Genomic DNA, 20,311 nt, shown 5'->3' on the forward strand with positions numbered 1-20,311 from the left:
CAGTTCCATTAGAAATGCCACTGCCTTAAGACAGTCTTACGGAAACTGAGTCCCAGCCTTGCAGCACCGGGTAGCCCTGTGGCATTTTGACATTGGGTGTGTCTGCATTGTTGAAGTCACTCAGCATGTTGCCATGCGTTTATCCACTTAGGTCAACCTTAAGGGAAGTTCATTGCCTCTGCTTCTTCAGTGACTCATGTCTGGTGCATCAACTGAATGCATTTCAGGCTTTTAAGCAGTTCCCCCAGATCTGTGGGTAAAAAAAGGTTTTCACCATGCCCACCTCCCCAGTGAGTGACCAATGTCTCATTGTTAATGCATCTGATGCACAGAGTTTAGTGGTCTGAGGGAGGTCAGTTGCCAAGCAGAGATTGAAATCACATTTGTATTTACATTATTACTTTTCTACAGTTTGGTTTCTTGCAGGCTTTCACACCTAATCTGGACTGAATCCTTGAATTACTTTGTCTACCAAGGGTTTCAAAGAACTTGATAAACTTGTTCTAATTAGCCAACATATTCATCCATGTTGTCCGTATACCAGGTGTAAAAATAAAACGTTTCTTAATGCACACAGGACATGGAAGGCAATCTACACATTTTCAAGTGTAGACTTTGCTTGTGACTCTTTTGTGAGGAATAGTCATTGTTACTTTAGGAAAACCCTGAGTTTATCCAACTCTTGTTAGAATTGGATAAGTGTAAAAACCTACAATAGAATGCAAGTGTGAGAGCCAATTCCTCTGGTAAAATAAACTCATATTATTATTTATATATGTCTGGTCATTGTATTAATAAAATCAGTTTGTTTTGGCTGAAACACATGGTTGGCTTTTACAATAGATGTGAAAATGGGCTTATAGATCGTTGCTCTTTATTGTGAATATTAGGTTGTATTTATTGCCAGACCCTTTCAACAGCTTCTAAGTAGTGAATTTTCAGTGCATTGTTGTTGTTCTCCAAGTACAAGCAGCCACTTCAGTTTTACCACATTCATCTTCCACACACTGATGAGCCATATGGAGACAGCAGGAATTGAAGTAGAACCAGAGGGAGTAGTTAGGACAGACATTCTGATTCATTCATTCTGATTCTCACTATTGTCAGTGAGTAAAGGTTCATTGAATTTTTCTTCTGATGAATAAAATGGTCAGTTTTCTCAGTGCAATGGCTTACTTTTGGAAGAGCAGCTCTAAAGACTTTACTACTGATTAGTAAAGTCTAAACTGCTTTCTGTATGTTTTTTTTAAATTCAACTTTTATTTTAGATTGAATAAAAATGTGCAGGTTTATTGTGTGATACTGAGTTTTGGGGTATGATCGAAGCCATCACTAAGGTAGTGAGCATCTCACTTTCTCCTTCTCTTCACTCTGTTACAGAGAACAGACCCTCCCAGTCTTCAGTGCACTCTAAATACTGGCTAATTCTGGCCAGTGGAAGGCATCTGTGGAAGAAAAAAGCCTCAGATCATGTGCTATCTGTCTTTATTCACTGTGACATATTAGGTAATGGTCACAGACACTCACCATGGCCCCAGTTTTTAATAACATGACCCTGCTTTTGTGTTCCAGTAACTTCTGTCGTTTTCCCAATCCTAAGTATGATAGATACTTCCTGCTGCTGCTAATCTCTGGGTTCCATTTAAAATCCTTCCATCACATGAATACTATGCTGTGTTCTAAATTTTTCCATAATTAAATACTTAAAATTATTTTTGCCTACTTCTTTTGCCCCTTAGTGATATGTTTTAAAAACACTTATAATGTGTCACAATATATTTAGCAAATGTAGGGAATGACATTTTTACTTTCATCAGCATTTACACTAGCATTTATGGAGCGATGCTATATAAAGTATTTTTAGTAATTTAAACGTTATATAACATATCCTTTGATTCCTTTGTTTCTATGTAAATAAGTATACTTGAGATATTCAGTAAACAGTATTAAATACGTTTCATTTGTATAATATAAAATTATGATTATTCTTTTTAAACAGTACATCATATTTGCTTGTTGGCTTTATGATAACTTAGAAATAATATTCTGGATTAACTGTGTGACTCATGAGAAGATTTGTGCAACTATGTTTCCAAATTTACTTGATTTTCAAGACTTACACTAGAACTGTGAGAACAGGGTAATAAATAAGCATATGTATTAATATCACCTTTGGTCAACTCTTGGGTCGCCCCAACGGTAGTGTAGGAATTAATGTAATTTTTCCTACTAAAAGTATTGGATTTGTTTTGAGAGACCACAGTTGAAAATCATTGACATACAGTTTAAAAATTGTTGGGTTAAAAAATTTTAAATGCATTTGAAGTGGTTTTATAGAAAAATAATTATCTAACTTGGTTTACGTTGACAGGTTGTTTTCTTGGATAAGAACTAGATGAACAGAAAGGGAGAGTAGTGATAAATGTCCAGGTTTTCAAGTTGAAAAGTAACAATCAGTGTATTACAACAGATGGATGTGATGTCAAATTACAAATGCTGAAAATGTTATATGTAATCATGTAGCCAGAGTAATCATACAAGGCAAAGAACGGAAAGGCATCCAAATAGGAAAGAGGCTGGAGTGCAGTGGCACCATCTCAGCTCACTGCAACCTCCACCTCCCGGGTTCAAGTGATTCTCCTGCCTCAGCTTCCCAAGTAGCTGGGACTACAGGTGCGTGCCACCACGCCTGGCTAATTTTTATATATTTTTTAGTAGAGACGGGGTTTCACCATATTGGCCAGGCTGGTCTTGAACTCCTGATCTCGTGATCCACACACTTCGGCTTCCCAAAGTGTTGGGATTACAGGCATGAGCCACCATGCCCAGCCAATATAGAGATAATCTTTAAAGACTCCATAAAAAAGAAAAAAAGTGTTAAAGCTGATAAACGCATTGAAAGTTGAGTTACAAAATTAACATACAAATAGTATTCTTGTTTCTATACACCAATGACAAACTATTAACTGAAAAACAAATTAATAAAGCAATTCATTTTATAATAGCATCATAACATATATAAGTAAATAAAAGACTAAGGAGTAATTTTAATGAAGGATGTGAAATATTTGTATAATGAAAATTTATAGCATTGTTGAAAGAAATTGAAAGTGACATAAGTAGAAAAACATCCCATATTTATGGATTTGAAAAATTAATATCGTCAAAATTTCAGTGCTACCGAAAGCAATCTACAGATTAATGCAATCACTATCAAAATCCAATGCCATTCTTCACAGAAATAGAAAAATTAGTCCTAAAATCTGAGTGGAACCACAAAAGACTCTGAAAAACCAAAGCAATCTTGAGCAAAAAGAACAAAGCCAGAGGCATCAGGCTACTTGATTTCAAACAATATTAAAAAGTTATAGTACTTAAAACAGCATAGCACTGGCATAAAAACAGACACCTAGACCAGTGTGAAGGAATGTAGAACCTGTAAATAAATCCATGTGTCTGTGGTCCGTTGATTTTTGATAAAAGGACAAAGAATACACAATGCGGAAAGAAAATTCTCTTCAATAAATAATGTAGAGAAAAACTGACTATTCACGTACAGAAGAATAAAATTGGATTGTTATTTCACTCTTTATACCAACATCAAGTAGCAGTGCATGAAAGACTTAAATATAAACCTGAAACCATAAAACCGCTACAAGCAAAGATAGGAGAAAACCATATGACAGTGGCCTCAGCTATGATTTTCTACAGATGACCCCAAAAAGTACAGGCAACAAAAGCAAAAATACACAAACGAGATGCCATAAAACTAAGAAGCTTCTCTGCACAGCAAAAGAAACAGTAATAGAGTGAAGAGACAACCCACAAATGGGAAGAGAATGTTTTTAAACCGTATCTCAGGTAAGGGGTTCATACCAATAATATGTAAGGAACTCAACCCAGAAATGAGAAAACAAGCTTACTAAAAAATAAGTAAAGGAGTTGAATAGACATTTTCTAAAAACAGACATACTAAAGGCCAGATTTTTATTAAAAATGTTGATAAAAAACATCAACATTCCTAATTATCAGAGAAATAGATGTCAAAACCATGAAGATATTATCTCACAGATGTTACTGAGGTTATTATAAAAAAGATGTGGCCGGGCACGGTGGCTCACACCTGAAATCTCAGCACTTTGGGAGTCCAAGGCAGGTGGATTGCCTGAGGTCAGGAGTTTTAGATCAGCCTGGCCAACATGGTGAATCCCCGTCTCTACTAAAAATACAAAAAATTAGCTGGGCGTGGTGGCATGCACCTGTAATTCCAGCTACTTGGGAGGGTGAGGCAGAAGAATTGCTTGAACCTGGGAGGTAGAGGTTGCAGTGAGCCAAGATTGCGCCCCTGCACTCCAGCCTGGGTGACAGAGCAAGACTTCACCTCAGTAAATAAATAAATAAATAATTAAAAAAGGGTGGAAAATAACTGTTGATTAGAATGTGGAGAAAACGGTTGTACACTGTTGGTCGGAATTGAAATTATTACCACCATCTTGGAAAATAGTATGAAGCTTTCTCAAGAAATTATAAATATATTTACATTATGATTCATCAATGCCTCTTCTGGATATACGTCTAAAGAACTTAAAATCAGTATGTCAAAGAGACATCTGCAATTTCATGTTCATTGCAGAGTTACTCATAATAGCTGTGATTTAGAAACAACCTAAGTGTTTATCAACTGAAGAATGGATTAAAAATATGTGAAAATTTGAAACCCTTATACACTGCTGATGAGAGTTTAAAACAGTCTGGCAGTTCTTCAAAAGGATAAGTATAGAATTACCATATGACTCAGTAAATTAACTCCTATGTATACTCCAAAAAGAAATGAAAACAAACGTCTACTCAAAAGGTAGCATACAAGTACTTAATAGCAACAAAATGTGGGAAGCAACAGAAATGTCCATGAATTGCAGAGTGGATTAATAAAATGTGGTCTGTCCATGAAATACAATAGTATTTGGCAATAAAAAAGAAAAAGGTATTAATATGCATGCTTCAAAAAGGATGAACGTTAAAAACATAAGTGAAAGCAGTGGGTCACATGTAACTATGTATTATTATGATTCCATTGACATGAAATGTCCAGAACAGGCAAATCCTTCCAGAGTAGGCAAATCCTTAGTTAGGAAGTGGGTGGATGGTTGCCTAGGGCTGGGAGGGGTTTAAAGGAAGTGGAGAAAAAGGGAAAAGATTGCTAATGAGGGCAAGGTTTCTTTTAAGGAGCATAAAAATGTTCTAAAATTATATTGTGATTGTTTATCCACCCAGTTAATACACTAACAAATTGAAATTTACACTTTAAATGAGTGAATTAAATAATATATAAATTACATCTCAATGAACTTGTGAAAAAAGTTAAAAAATATGTGATGCATACACAGATACACAAAAACTTATTGTATTTTTTAATTTCCATATGTTTTTGGGGAACAGGTGGTGTTTGATTATATGAGTAACTCCTTTAGAGGTGATTAGTGAGATTGTGGTGCACCCAACACCTGAGCGGAATACGCTGTATCCAATTTGTAGTCTTTTATTCCTCACCCGCCTCCCATCCTTTCCCCCAAGTCCCTAAAGTCCACTGTAGTATTCTAATGCCTTTGCATCCTCATAGCTTCGCTCCCACTTGCGAGTGAGAGCAAACTGTGTTTGGTTTTCCATTCTTAAGTTACTTGACTTAGAATAGTAATCTCCGATCTCATCCAGGTTGCTGTGAATGCCATTATTTTTTTCCTTTTTATGGCTGTGTGTGTATATATATATATTATATCGATTATATATATATAATAATTTCTTAATCTACTCATTGATTGATGGGCATTTGGGCTGGTTACATATTTCTGCAGTTGTGAATTGTGCTGCTATAAACATGCGTGTACAAGTATCTTTTTCACATAACGACTTCTTTTCCTGTGATAGATAACCCAGTAATGGAATTGCTGGATTAAATGGTAGTTCTACTTTTAGTTCTTTAAGAAATTTCCACACAGTTTACTGTAGTGGTTGTACTAGTTTACATTCCCACCAGCGGTGTAAAAGTGTTCTTTTTTCACCATATCCCCACCCACATTTATTATTTTTTGATGTTTTGATTATGGCCATTCTTGCCAGGAGTAAGGTGGCATGGCATTGTGGTTTCGATTTGCATTTCCCTGATCATTAGTGATGATGAGCAGTTTTTCATGTTTGTTGCCCATTTTTATATCTTCTTTTGAGAATTGTGTATTCAAGTCCTTAGCCCATTATTTGAAGGGATTGGTTTTTTTCCTGCTGAGTTCTTTGTGGATTCTGGATATTAGTCCTTTCTTAGATGTATAGAGTGTGAAGATTTTCTCCCATTCTGTGGGTTGTCTGTTTACTCTGCAAATTGTTTCTTTTGCTGTGCAGAAACTTTGCGGATTAATTAAGTCTCACCTGTTTATCTTCATTTTGTTGTCGTGCTTGCTTTTGGGTTCTTGGTCATGAAGTCTTTGCCCAAGCCAATGTGTAGAAGGGTTTTTCCAATGTTATCTTACAGAACTTTTATGGTTTCAGGCCTCAGATTTAAGTTGACTTTTGTATAAGGTAAGAGATGGGGATCCAGTTTCATTTTTTGGCATGTGGTTTGCCAGTTATCCAAGCACCATATGTTGAATAGGGTGTCCTTTCCCCACTTCGTTTTTGTTTGCTTTGTCAAAGACCAGTTGGCTGTAAGTATTTGGGTTTATTTCTGGGTTCTCTATTCTGTTTCATTGGTCTATGTCCTTATTTTTATACCAGTATTATGCTGTTTTGCTAACTATGGCCTTGTAGTATAGATTGAAGCCAGGTAATGTAATGCCTCCAGATCTGTTCTTTCTGCTTAGGCTTGCTTTGGCTATGTGGGCTCTTTTTTGGTTCCATATGAATTTTCGAATTATCTTTTCTGTTTCTGTGAAGAATGATGGTGATATTTTGATGGAAATTGCTTTGAATTTGTAAACTGCTTTTGGCATTATGGTCATTTTTACAATATTGATTTTACCCATCTATGAGCATGAGAAGTGTTTCCATTTGTTTGTGTCATCTGTGATTTCTTTCAGCAGTGTTTTGTAGTTTTCTTTGTAGAGGTCTTTTACTTCCTTGTTAGGTATATTCCTAAGTGTTTTATTTTATTTTTTTGCAGCTATTGTAAAAGGGGTTGAATTCTTGATGTGATTCTCAGCTTGCACATTGTTGGTGTATAGCAGATCTATTGATTTGGGTACATTAATTTTGTATCCTGAATTTTTGCTGAAATTATTTATCAGTTTTAGGAGCTTTTTGGAGGAGTCTCTAGGTATACAATCATATCATCAGCAAACAGTGACAATTTGACTTCCTCTTTACCGATCTGGATGCCCTTTATTTCTTTCTCTCATTTGATTGCTCTGGCTGGGCCTGTCAGTGCTATGTTGAATAGAAGTGGTGAGAGTGGGCATCCTTGTATTTATTGTTCCAGTTCTCCGAGGAAATGCTTCTAACTTTTCCCCATTTAGTATTATGTTGGCTGTGGGTTTGTCACAGATGGTTTTTATTACCTGAAGCTATGTCCCTTCTATGCGTTTTTTGCTGAGGGTTTTAATTATAAATGGATGCTGGATTTTGTCAAATGCCTTTTCTGTGTTTATTGAGATGATTATATGACTTTGCTTTTAATTCTGTTTATGTGATTATCACATTTGTTGACTTGCCTGTGTTAAACCGGAAGAGCTGGGGTGTTCTCAGGAGCCACCGTGTGCCACAGCAGCTTCGGGATAACTTGAGGCTGCATCCTGGGGAAGAAACACCTCCTGTCCGTGGCGCTGACGGCTGAGGACAAAGCTTTGGTGTGGCTTCTCTGCGGCCGGCTTCTTCGGGGAGTTCTTCCGTCATGGTGAGTACAGAAGCTTTCGTTTTCTGGAATGTTCTATGTATTCCTGATGGGTCTTCCTTTTTCTTTCTTTCCATCTTAGTATGAATTTTATAGTAGTACTCAGTCCCTGAAGGCTTTTGAGGTTGGAAAGAGTAGGAGGCTTTAGGGCTGTTTCTGAGGGAGACTCCCCATGTAGATGGAGAGAGAGGAAAGCTCTGGCTGTGGGAGGAAGAGGAAGCCCGTCCCAGGTGGGGTTTTGGGACCAGGCCCCAGTTTGGCTGCCTTGCATCCAAGCCTCAGGTGGAAGGAAAGGATCCCAGCCACCTCCAGGGTTTGCTGATTTTTTAATTGTTTTTATTTTTTTGGAGATAGGGTCTGGCCCTATTGTGCATCCTGGAGTGCAGTGGCAGATCTCAGCTCACTGCAGCCTCCACTTACTGGGCTCAAGGGATTCTCCAGCCTCAGTCTCCCCATTAGCTGGGCTTGTGCCACCATGCCCAGCTATTTTTTTTTTTTTCATATTTTTGGTGGCCATGGGGTTTCACCATGTTGCCCAGGCTTATCTTGAACTTCTGAGCTCAAAGCAATCCTCCCACTTCGGCTTCCCTAAGTGCTGGGATTACAGGTGTGAACTACTGTGCCTGGTCTGCTGAATTTTGTTTTTCTTGTATTTTTGGTAGAGGCAGGGTTTCGCCATGTTGCCCAGGCTGGTCTCAAACTTCTGAGCTCAAAGCAATCCTCTCGCCTCGGCTTCCCAAAGTGCTGGGATTACAGTCATGAACTACTGCACGTGGTCTACTGAATTTTTACATTTGTTACCCAGCCGTCGGGACATAGGGGTCACTTTTCTCAACACCCCCCGCCCCCCACAGCGTCTGCCTAACTCTGTCCGTCTAGTCACAGCCACCTGACTGTGGAGGAAGCTCCCTTCCATGTGGTTTAATGTGTTCTTTGCAGAAATGTCTATTCAGGTTCCCTGCTCAGTTTTGGATGGATCATTTGTTTGTTGTTGCTACTTAGTACTATTAATGTGTTGCATATTTTCCATAACAACCCCCATTAGCCGATATGTGATTTGTTCTCCCAGCCTTCCTCTTTGGGCTCATTGTTTCCTTTTCCTTGCAAAAAGTTTTCACTTTGATGTAGCCATGCATGTTATTTTATGGCCAGGCATGATGGTTCATGCCTGTAATCCAAGCACTTTGGGAGGCCAAGGTGGGCAGATCACTTGAGCCAAACAATTTGAGACCAGCCTAGGCAACGTGGCAAAACTTCATTTCTACAAAAAAATACAAAAAAATTAGCTAGGCGTGGTGGTGTGTGCCTGTAGTTGCAGCTATTCAGGAGGCAGAGGTGGGAGGATCACTTGTGCCAGAGAGGTCAAGGCTGCAGTGAGTCATGATCATGCCACTGCACTCCAGCCTGAGTGACAGAGTCCCTGTCTCAAAAAAATTTTTTTGATCTGTTTAGTAACATTCATTTCAATAAGAGTGAAATGACATCTGAGTGTGGTTTTGAAGTACTTTTTTTTGATGAACAGTGATGTCGAGGACCTTTTCTCTTACCTGTTAGTTTTATGTCATCTTTGCAGATAACTCTATTCAAGTTTTTTGCTCAATATGAGTTCAGATATGTATTTTTATGCTACTTAGTATTGCTTTTTTCTGTGTACATGTTTGGTAACAGCAATTTATCACTTCTATGATTCCCTCAAATTTTCTAACAATTTTTTTTTGAGACAGAGTCTCATTCTCTTACCCAGGCTGGAGCACTGCGGCATATCAGGGATTGAGTCCTCCAACTTAGTTTCTATTTCTCAGGATTCCTTAGACATTCAGGGCCATTTCCATGTGATCATTAGCATTGCATATTCACATTTCTTAAATTTCTGTGCGTAATAAAGTATATAATTAGAGAGTATGCTGGGACTGTTGTTCCTCTGGGACATTTTGGTACATGTATATTTTTAGTAATGATCAAATCAGGGTACTTGCTGTATCTGTTCTCATACAGGTATTATTTCTCTGTTGTGATAACACTCAAATTGCTCCCTTCTAGCTTTATTGAAAAATGTACTATTTTGTTAACCAGAGTCACCCAGCTGTGGTATAGAATGCAAGAATATGTTGGTCCCAACTAACTGCAACTTTGTTTCCATAACCAATCCTTCCATCTCCTCCTTCCCCTGTCTTCGGAAAACCACTACTATACCTTTTACTTATTGAAGGCAAAGTTTTTTGGATTCCATATAAGTGAGATGAATTTGCTTGTTTTTCTATGCCAGGCTTATTTTATTTAACAATATATTTTCCAGGTTCATCCATATGGCACCAAATGAAAATTACATTATTTTGTTAAGGATGAAGAGTATTATTGCATTGTGCAGATATTCTGCAGTATCTTCATCTCTTGATGTGTGATTGGATAGGTAGGTTCATTCCATATCTTCTATGTTGTGAATAGCGCTTCATAAAACATGGGAAGGCAGATAATTTTTTATGGTACCAGTTGCCTTTGCTTTAAATGCATACCCAGTATGAGAAACTCCCAAGTTTTTTTCACAGTATGTTCACCAATTTACGTCGACATCAGTAGCATATATGAGTTTCCCTCTCTGTAAGTCTACACTGGTTGCTGCCGTCCAAAATTTTTATTGCTGTTTGGGTAATATTCCTTCTCAGTGGAGTTTGATGGTATCTGATATCGGAGTGTGATTCTGACTTACATGTTTGGAGTGATTAGTGATGTGGAGAAACTTCTGTTTTACCTGTGATTCAGTTTCATGTCCTTTGCAGAGGTGGTTGTGTATATCCTTTGCATATTTTTAGCTTGTGTATTTTTTTAAATCTTTTCCCCACTTAGTAGCTTTAGTGCTTGTATACGTTAGATAACAACCCCTTCCAAAATTATGATTTTCCACAGTTTTCCCCCAATCATCCTTTCTGCCGAGGTAGGATGCTTTCTCTTTGGGGTCATTGTTTTCTCCCACATGCGGAAGCTCTAAAGTGTTGGTCTCACAGGTTTATATTTGCTTTTGTCAGCATGGATTTCTGTGTCTCATGAGAGAGAGAGAGAGAGAGAGAGAGAGAAAGTGAGAGAGAAAGAGATGGCAAAGTCATTGTATTTTCTATGGGTATTTTCCCCCTAAGTGAGAACATGTGGTATTTGGTTTTCTGTTCTTTCCTTAGTTTGCTTAGCATAGTGGCCTGCAGGTTCATCCTTCTTGCTGCCGAGAGCATGAATTTGTTTAAGCTGTGTAGGATTTTGCAGTATCTATATACAACACTTTAAAACATCGAATCAACTGTTAAAGGGAACATAGGTCAATTTTATTTTATTTTTTCTTGTGAATAGCACTACCAAGAACATACCCATGCCTGTGTCATTTTGAAAGAAGGGTTTATGATTTATTTTCCTCTGTCTAGATACCCAGTTATGCGATTGCTCATTTGGATGGTAGTTGTTAAGTTTTTTGAGGAACCTTCAAACCACTTCTCATAGTGTGAGAACTAGTTTTTATTCCCTCCAAGAGTGTAGCAGTGTTTGCTTTCCTCCGTTGCCTTGCCAGCATGTAAATGTTGGACTTTGGACAAATGGCCATTCTGACCGGCGGGAGATGGTATCTCAGTGTGTGTGTGAGTTGCATTTCTCTGATGGTGAGTGGTGTTGAGGGTTTTTTTTGTCTATTGGTCACTTGTACATCTTATTTTTACAAGAACGTCTTCATGTCTTTTACCCATTGTTTGATTGGGTTATTTGTTTTTCTGCCTCTTGATTTTTTTAAGGTCACGTTAGAGTCTGGCTATTAGGTCTTGGTCAGAAGCGTAGTTTGGGAACATTTTCTCCCATCCTGTAGGCTATGCTTTTACTGTGCTGGTGATTTATTTTGCTGTCTGGCAGTGTTTTAGTTTCTTAGGCCCAACTTGTCCATTTTGGTTTTTCTTGCTGTTGCTTTTAGGGACTAAGTTATTTAAATTCTTTACCAAAGCCCGTGTTGAGAAAGGTATTTCCTAGTTTTTCTTGTAGGACTTGTATAGTTTGCGGTCTTCTGCTGAAATCTTTCATTCACCTTGAGTTAGTTTTTGCATCTTGTGAGAGGTAAGGCTCTAGTGTTGTTCATCTGCAAGTGGCTAGACACTATCCCAGTGTCATTCATTGCACAGTGAGCCCTTTCCACATCTGAATTTTGGTGTTTCAAAGGTCAGATGGTTGCGGGTATGTGGGGTTGCTTCTGGGTTTCCTATTCTGTCTAGGTGGAGGTGGGTCTGTAGCTTTTCTGTGAAATTTGAAATTGGAGAGTGTGGTCCATCTGACATCATCTGGATCTCCCAGCCTGGCTTTGGAGTTTCAGAGCATTTTGTGGTCCCATGGGAATTTTAGCATTCATTGTTTCTTCACATTGCTTTCAAAAAACAAAATCGACCCCATCCTAAAGGTGTACAGGTAGGGGGTAGAGTGGAATATTTGGATCCATGCATGCATCACATAGTGATGAAATCAGGGTATATAGTGTCGTTTTTTGCCTTGTAGACTGTTCCTGTCTTTGAGTTGAGGAGAGCCAGAACCCTTCTTTCTGGCTGTCTTGAAAACTATCCTCTGGTAAAGTTTTCTCTAGTCACCCTGCTGAGGAATAGAACAGCAGGTTTCATTTCTCTTATGCAATGTGTCACTTTGTACCTGTTTCCTGTCCCCACCCATGCCCAGCCTTCTGTTCCAACCCTGGCAAGCACTATGGTGCTTCGTAGGTCTATGTGAGATTAAAGGGTCTTAGATTCCCCATGACTGAGGTAATGTGAGGTTTGTCTTTCTCTGCCTAGTGTGTTTCATTTACCATAATGTCCTCCAGGTTCCACAGTGTTGCCGCAGATCAGGTGATTTCAGTACCTGTGTATGGCTGAAAAGTGTTTGTTTGTGAATGGATATTGCGGTTTCTGGATCTCATCCTCTGCAGGTGGACAGGTAGGTTGATTCCTTATCTTGGCTATTGCGACTGGTTCCAGAGTCAGCATGGGAAGGCAGATGTGTCTTCTGTGTACTGATGACATAGGATTCCAGTGCACACCCTGCGGTAGCGTGGCTCAATGAAATGGTCGTATTTTTAGTTTTCAGAGGAACCTCCAGGTGGCCTCTGTAGTGTGCATACTAATTTACCTTGTCAACAGTTGTGGATAAGAGAGCTCCCCTCTCTGGAAATTCACAGCAGCATTTGTGTTTTCCCTTCTTTTAAGATATATGAAGTTCTTTGTAATACTCTTCCCTTTGAGAGGGACATGATATCTGAGTCTTGTTCTGATTTTCATTTTTCTTATGATTAGTGATACTAACTAGGTGTTAACAAGTACATTTTTTTTCAGTGTTGTGTGTTCTTTGCAGAAAAGACTCTTTGGTTTCTTTGCCAAATTTTGGTTTGCTAATTACCTTCTCTTTCCTGCTGTTTTCTGCTAGTTAGTAGTGTTAGTTACTTACACCTTTTCCAAAAGTCTCCTTAGCTGTGTTTTCCCCGATATCTTTCTTATCATCCTTTGGATGTTTGTTTCTTTTCATTCATTGTTTTCATTCTTTCTTGCCCCCAAGCCATATAGTCTGATGAGTCTGATGCGTATTCAGGGGTGTGCAGTGTTGTGGTTTTCCACTATGTTGGTTACTGATGAAATAAAGGAAATTCACTAGCATACTAATCTGTTGTGAGTTTTGCTTGTTTGTTGTTTGTATTCTTTTCTTTCCCCCATATTTTTTCATTTTCCTTTTTGCAAACTGTAAGCATAGATCCAGGTTGACCCAGGTATCTGCACACCATATACTTTCTTCTCAGAGAGTGATAGTTTCAAGTTTTGGGTATAGGTCTTTCATTCATGTTGAATAGATGGTTGTGAATTTCACACAATAAGGACCCTATGTTGTTATTTTGCCTAGGGATATCCAGTTCTCAGAACGCTGTATTGGACAGACTCTCCGTTCCTGTGGTGACTTTTGCGGTTCTTTCTAAACATGTGCTTACGCTATATCAATTTGAATTTACTCCTGGGCATCCTCATTGTGTCCGTTGGCCTGTGTTTCTCTGCTAATACCTATCACAAATCATCTGGGTAACTAAAGTTTTGGGAAGTAGTTTAAAGTGGAAGAGTGTGATGGCTTCACCGACTTTGTGTGTGTAGGAATCTGGGTAACTAAAGCTTTGGGAAGTAGGTTAAAGTGGAAGAGTGTGATGGCTCCACCGACTTTATGTGTGTAGGAATCTGGGTAACTAAAGCTTTGGGAAGTAGTTTAAAGTGGAAGAGTGTGATGGTCCACTGACTTTGTGTGTGTAGGAATCTGGGTAACTAAAGCTTTGGGAAGTAGGTTAAAGTGGAAGAGTGTAATGGTCCACTGACTTTGTATGTGTAGGAATCTGGGTAACTAAAGCTTTGGGAAGTAGTTTAAAGTGGAAGAGTGTAATGGTCCACTGACTTTGTATGTGTAGGAATCTGGGTAACTAAAGCTTTGGGAAGTAGGTTAAAGTGGAAGAGTGTGATGGTCCACTGACTTTGTATGTGTAGAAATCTGGGTAACTAAAGCTTTGGGAAGTAGTTTAAAGTGGAAGAGTGTGATGGTCCACCGACTTTATGTGTGTAGGAATCTGGGTAACTAAAGCTTTGGGAAGTAGTTCAAAGTGGAAGAGTGTAATGGCGCTCCACTGACTTTATGTGTGTAGGAGCTGCTTTGGGAGTGCGGGGCACTTCTTTGTCCCACAGGACTTTCAGAAATGTGATGTGATCCTATTTGAAAACAAAAATTTCACATGGTCTATGCTTTTACTTTAAGGGTGCAAGGGACCGTTTGACATATGGATCAGTGCTGTTGTGATCAGATTACAGGAACTCGCGTCTCTGTTTCAGGCTACAGTGAGGATTTCTTGGTGGAGAGAGTACCCCGATCACCCCTTCACACTATATCGAATATCATGCTAGGATATTGTTAAGCCTAGTGACCCTGCTAAGCCGTAGAACACCAGAATTCTTGCCTTTCATCTGAGCGTCACTTTGTAGCTGTTTCCAAGCCTCCCCTCAGCCTCTGGTACACACTATTGACGTTGCTCCTCTATGAGATTCACTTCGTTAGATTCCACGTGCGTGAGATTGTGCTGTGTTTGTGTTTGTCCTCCTGTGCCTGGCTCATTTCCTTTAACTTAATGTCCTTCAGGTTTCTCCACCTTGCTGGAAGTGACCTGATATCCAGAAGTTTGATGGCTGAGGAGTATACCATTGTGCTTGTGTCCTTCATTTCCTGCATTTCTTCCTCCATGGATGGACAGGTAGATTACCTCTATACCCTGGTTATTGTCCAGAGTACTTCATCAAACATGGGAAGGCAAATATCTCCTTAAGTTTCAAGTTTCCTTGGCTTTGCCGGTATACCCAATGTTGGGATGGCTAGAGGAACTGGTAGTTGTATTGTTGTTTCAGAAACCTCCTGCTGTCTCTCCCAGTGGATATAGAAATTTGCATTCCTACCAATAGTGTGTGAGAGTTTCTCTGTCTGCAAATCTACACTGCCCTTATCTTCAAAAAGTTTTATTGCTGTTCCTGGTCATACTCGTTCTCTGGGGAGTTTGGCAGTATCTCAGTGTAGTTGGGATTTACATTTAGGGGATGATTACTGATGTGGAGAAACTTCTGTTACCTGCAAGTCTGTTTCAGGTCTTTTCAGAAATGCCTATGCCAGTCCTTTGGGCATTTTTAGCGTATGTATTGGTTTTTATGATTTTTTCCACTTAGGACCATTAGTTTCTTGAATATGTTAGATAAGAAGCCCTTCCAGATCCACAGTTTGCCATAATTTTCTCCCAGTCTGTGGGATGTCTTCTGTTGGGTTCACTGTTTTCTCTCCAGTGTTGAAGCTGTGTGAAGCTCTGAAGTTGTCCTTAGTCTCACGTGGTCACATTAGCTTTTGTTAGCGGTGATTTCTGTGTCCCTTTGAGAAGTAAAGCGAGATGGCAAAGCCATTGTATGGTCTACGGGTAGTTGATTCCTATGTGTTTTCTGTTTGTAGCTTAGGTTCACAGGTTCAAGTTTCCCCACAGTAGACACACACCCTATGCGTTTTCCTTGGAGGTTTTTGTTTCACAATTGCTCTCTGGTGTTCAGTGGATTTTGTGTCATTTTTTGTGTCTTGTGTAAGAGAAGGGTTTATTTCAGTCCTTTGCACATGAACCCCCCAGTTTGTTCAACCATTGTACCTTTGATGTGCTTTTGGGGGAAAAGCAAGAATCCCATGGGTTCAGTGTTTATAATTGTGGGTTGATTATTTGGCTCCTTTGTTGTGTCCATTCGGTTATCTTTCTGTGTTCATGCCACTAATGGATGGATTGGGCCACTGTAGGCTTTTTCTTTTGTTTTGTGTGTTTTCTTGTATTTTCTTCCTTTTTTTCCATTTCCATTTCCAAAGCTGGGTTTTCTAAAATGATAGCTACTTTTATTGTGATGGAGGGGTGTACGTCTGCAGGTTCATTTCACTACATGGCTATACAGCAGACTTTTGATGCTTGAGGTCCCAACTTACCCGTCACCCAGGCAGTGAACACAGCACCAGTTGGATCATTCTTCCTCCAAGGCTTCCTGTCTCCCTCCTTTTTCTGTCTGGTGGTACCCAGCGTCTGTTGATTTCATCTTTATGTTCGTGTGTGTTCAGTGTTGAGTTTCTGCCTGTAAGTGAAAACCTGTGGTGTTTGGTCTTCTGTTCTTGCCTGAGTTCGCTTAGCAGAGTGGCCTGCAGTTCTATCTATGTTGCTGCTGAGGGCATGATTTTGTTTCTGTGTTTGATTTTCCTTGGTGGCTTCTTAGTATTCTGTGGTGTATAGGTAACACATTTAAAAACATCTGATTTTCTGTTGGTGGGCATCTAGGTCAGGTCCACATCTTTATTCCTGTGAGTAGCACTCCCATGAACATGCAAATGTGTGTGTCTTTTTGATAGACACATGTATTTTTCCCCGGGGTAGATACACAGGGTTGGATTGCTGGGTAGAAGGGTAGCTCTGCTTTCTTTCCCTCTTTGTTGTTGTTGAGAAATCTTGAAACTGCTCTCCGCAGTGTGAGACCTAGTTTGCATTACCCCAAGAGTGTAGCTGTTTTCGCTTTTATGTACTGCTACACAAATATGTTTTGTGTTTGGACAAATGGCCATTCTGACTGGTGTGTCATGGTACCTCATCTCTGATGATTAGTGATGTTGAGCATTTTCTCGTGTCTGTTGGTCTTTTTTAGGTCTTGTTTTGACTAGTGTGTTTGTGTCATTTGTCCATTTTTTACTTGTGTTATTTTTCTGCTTCTTGATTTAGGTAAGGTCCTCTAGATTCTGGCTGTTTAGAACTTGGTCAGATGCTTGGTTTGGGAACATTTTCTCCCATCATGTAGGCTATGTGTTTACAGTGTTGGCAATTGCTTTGCTGTGCAGCAGGTCCGTAGTTTCTTAGGCCAGACTTGTACTTTTTGTTTTTTCTTGCATTTCTTTTGGGTACTAAATTGTCTTAAGTGGTTTGCAAAAGCCTATGTTGAGAAAGGTGTTTAATAGGTTGTCTGTTAGGACTTTTATATTTGAAGTCTTCTATTTCAATCTTTGGTTCATCTTGAGTTAATTTTCCATATGATGAAAGCAGGGCTGCAGTGTTAATTGTCCTGCACATGGCTAGTCATGTATCCCAGCGCCATTCATCGCATAGTGAGCCTTTTCTTTATTTCTTATTTCTGTGGTTTTGTGAAAGGTCAGATGGTTGTAGTTCTGCCAGGCTACTTCTGCATTTTCTAACTTGTCTAGGTGAAAGCTAGGTCATTTTTTTTCTGTTACGATCTATTCTGATTTCTTGGGTTCAAGAACAGATAAATAAATTTTAGAAACTGAAGAACCCACTTACATTCTCAAGGTTAGAAACCATCACCATCATCCTATTCTGTGATGCTATGGACTTTATTGAGTTACATCTTTGCCCTTTTCCCTCAAGTCTCTCCTCTGGATTTATTTTGTGAAATTAGATTCTGAATCACATTTTGTTGCATAAACTGTGTTTGAGCAAAAAAAAATTTTTTTTTCTAAAAACATCCTTAGTATACATGGGGTGAAGAACAACAAACGTGTCTCCTCTTTCCAGTAGTTACACCATTACACTCCTTTCCAGCCTCTTTGCTGCTGCATATGGCCATTCAAATGAGCCCTGGCTAAGTACACGTCGATAGAAGTCAATGTTTGCTTCTTGCAAGCCTGGCCCGTGATTCTATGTTCTGATTTAGAACATTCTGATTTAGAACATAAAAAGGAAGTGAGACTTGCTGAATGAGACAGAGAAAGCACTCTTGAACACTTCCTCTGACAAGCTCCAAGGCACACTAGTTGTCTTGCAGTGCTTTGGACAGCTACTCGTTTGTTGGACAATAATTTCCCAACATGGGGACAACCCAGAGCATTTTCCACGTTCATATTCTGCTTCAGTTGCTCATGTTTTTGATCAAAGCTAGACAGTGACTAATCCAGGAGACTCAGACCCCAGGCCAGCGTGGAGTCCTGTGGTTGAAGACAGGCTGGACCATCAGAGGAAGAAAACAGCCATTTTTTCTGGATTTTCACTTTCTCTGTTTTCAGGAAACCTGAAGCCGGCTATGTTATTCAGGCATGACTGAAAAGAGATTATTTTGAGTTGTTTTGGTGGCACCAAGAAATGTGCCAATGTGACGGCCAAAAAAGCAGAAAGACCAAGGCATTGAGAGTGGGAGAGCCACTGATGATGCTGGGTTTGGTAGGCTTTTCGAGATCTCCCAGCCCCAAAACAGCCAAGCAACGTTGTCCTGGGTTGTGAGTGGGCTCAGCCCCTGTGTACACCCATGCTTGGATTCTGGCACACATGGCACCCACAGGAGGCAACGCCCCCTCCAGGAGACCGGTTGGCAGGACCCTGTCTCCACACGTGAAGACAGCAGGCAGAACCCACACGTCCTCTACTTCTCCCAGTGCCAGTCACCCGTGGGGGTTCACGATGAGACCCACAGGTCCAACCTGCAGGCAGAGTTGCCACCCCAGCCTGAGTCAAAGTGGACCTTTTTCTGCCAGAGAGGTCGGCTTTCCCATTGGCCAAAATGGCCTCAAATGACAGAGACAGAACAAGGCACAAGTGCCCATTAGAGTGTCTGAGCCCACCTGGTGTCTGCTCCCACACATCTCCTGGGAGGTCCCAGCAGGCACCCAGGCCTGGGCCACAGCTTACCCCACATTCAGAAGTGGATAGCACAGCTGCCCTGTGCAGGCCTCAGGGAGGAAAGGGAGAAAGAGAGATGACAAAAGCAAGACAAGAAATGCAGCAAAAGCACACACACACACACACACACACACACACACACACACACACACACTGACACTCATCTGGGGCAGGCCATCCTGTCACCATGATGAGCAGTGCAGGCAGCCGAGAGCCGGGCAGGAGGCGGTGCCGCTGTCCCCTGAGTTAGGGTCTGGATCCAGGGAAGAACATAGAGTCCATAGAGTCAAGGGCCACTGACCTCAGGACCTGCAGTTTGCAGGGAGGGGATGCTGTGAGAAGAACTGTTCCACGTCACAGCTAAATATGTCTGACTTCAAGAAAATATTTCAAACCAAAGTACATTTATGGAAGATTCTCGATGATATAAAAAAGCACAGTTTAGAAAATGTGAAAGCAATCACTGGACAGATTCATATATTTTCATCTAAATTTAGTTACAGAGTTTTTCTAAAACTGGGATCAGGCCAGGTATGGTGGCTCAGGCCTGTAATCCTAGCACTTTGGGTGCCTGAGGCAGGAGGATCACTTGAGGCTGGGAGTGGGAGACCAGCCTGGGCAACATGGTGAGACCCCTTATCTCTACCAAAAATAGAGAACTTGGCCAGTCATGGTAGCACACCCCTGTAGTCCCAGCTACTCAGAAGGCTGAGGTGGGAGGATTGCTTGAGCCTGGGAGGTTGAGGCTGCAGTTAGACAAGATTGCACCACTGCATTCCAGCCTGGGTGACAGCCCGTCTCAAAAAATAATAACAATAATTCCTGATTTTAATAACGATTCTGGAGTTGTGTAGGTTCTCACTCACGTGGGAGCTAAAAAAGCTTGATCCCATGGACAAAGAGAATACAATGGCAGTACCAGAGGCCGGGAAGACTGGGTATGTGGCAGGGAGAATGAAGAGAAGTTGGCTATTGGATACAAACCTACTGTTAGAAGAAATAAGCTGTAATGTTTGACAGCAGGCTGTGGTGACTAAGTAACATTATTCTGTGTAAATATTCAAAGTAACCAGAATACACATTTTATGCATGTAACAAGTATTTGTATGTACCCTACAAAGAGGTAAAATATTATGTGTCAGCAAGATGGAGAGGTTATGCCCAAGCCTCCAGAGAGGGGCTCCTTGGATCCACACAGCACATCTTGCCCACCTGCATCCACTGCTGCACTA

The 20,311-nt window shown here is 40.2% G+C and overlaps 1 pseudogene; it reads left to right on the plus strand.

Moving 5' to 3' along the window:
- The first annotated feature begins 6,207 nt into the window (after positions 1-6,207).
- The window catches only part of LOC129136949 (POTE ankyrin domain family member I-like), a 67,580-nt pseudogene continuing 53,476 nt past the window's right edge, over positions 6,208-20,311 (plus strand).

Source organism: Pan troglodytes, chromosome 15 (genome assembly GCF_028858775.2).
Source record: "Pan troglodytes isolate AG18354 chromosome 15, NHGRI_mPanTro3-v2.0_pri, whole genome shotgun sequence".
Lineage (NCBI taxonomy): Eukaryota > Metazoa > Chordata > Mammalia > Primates > Hominidae > Pan > Pan troglodytes.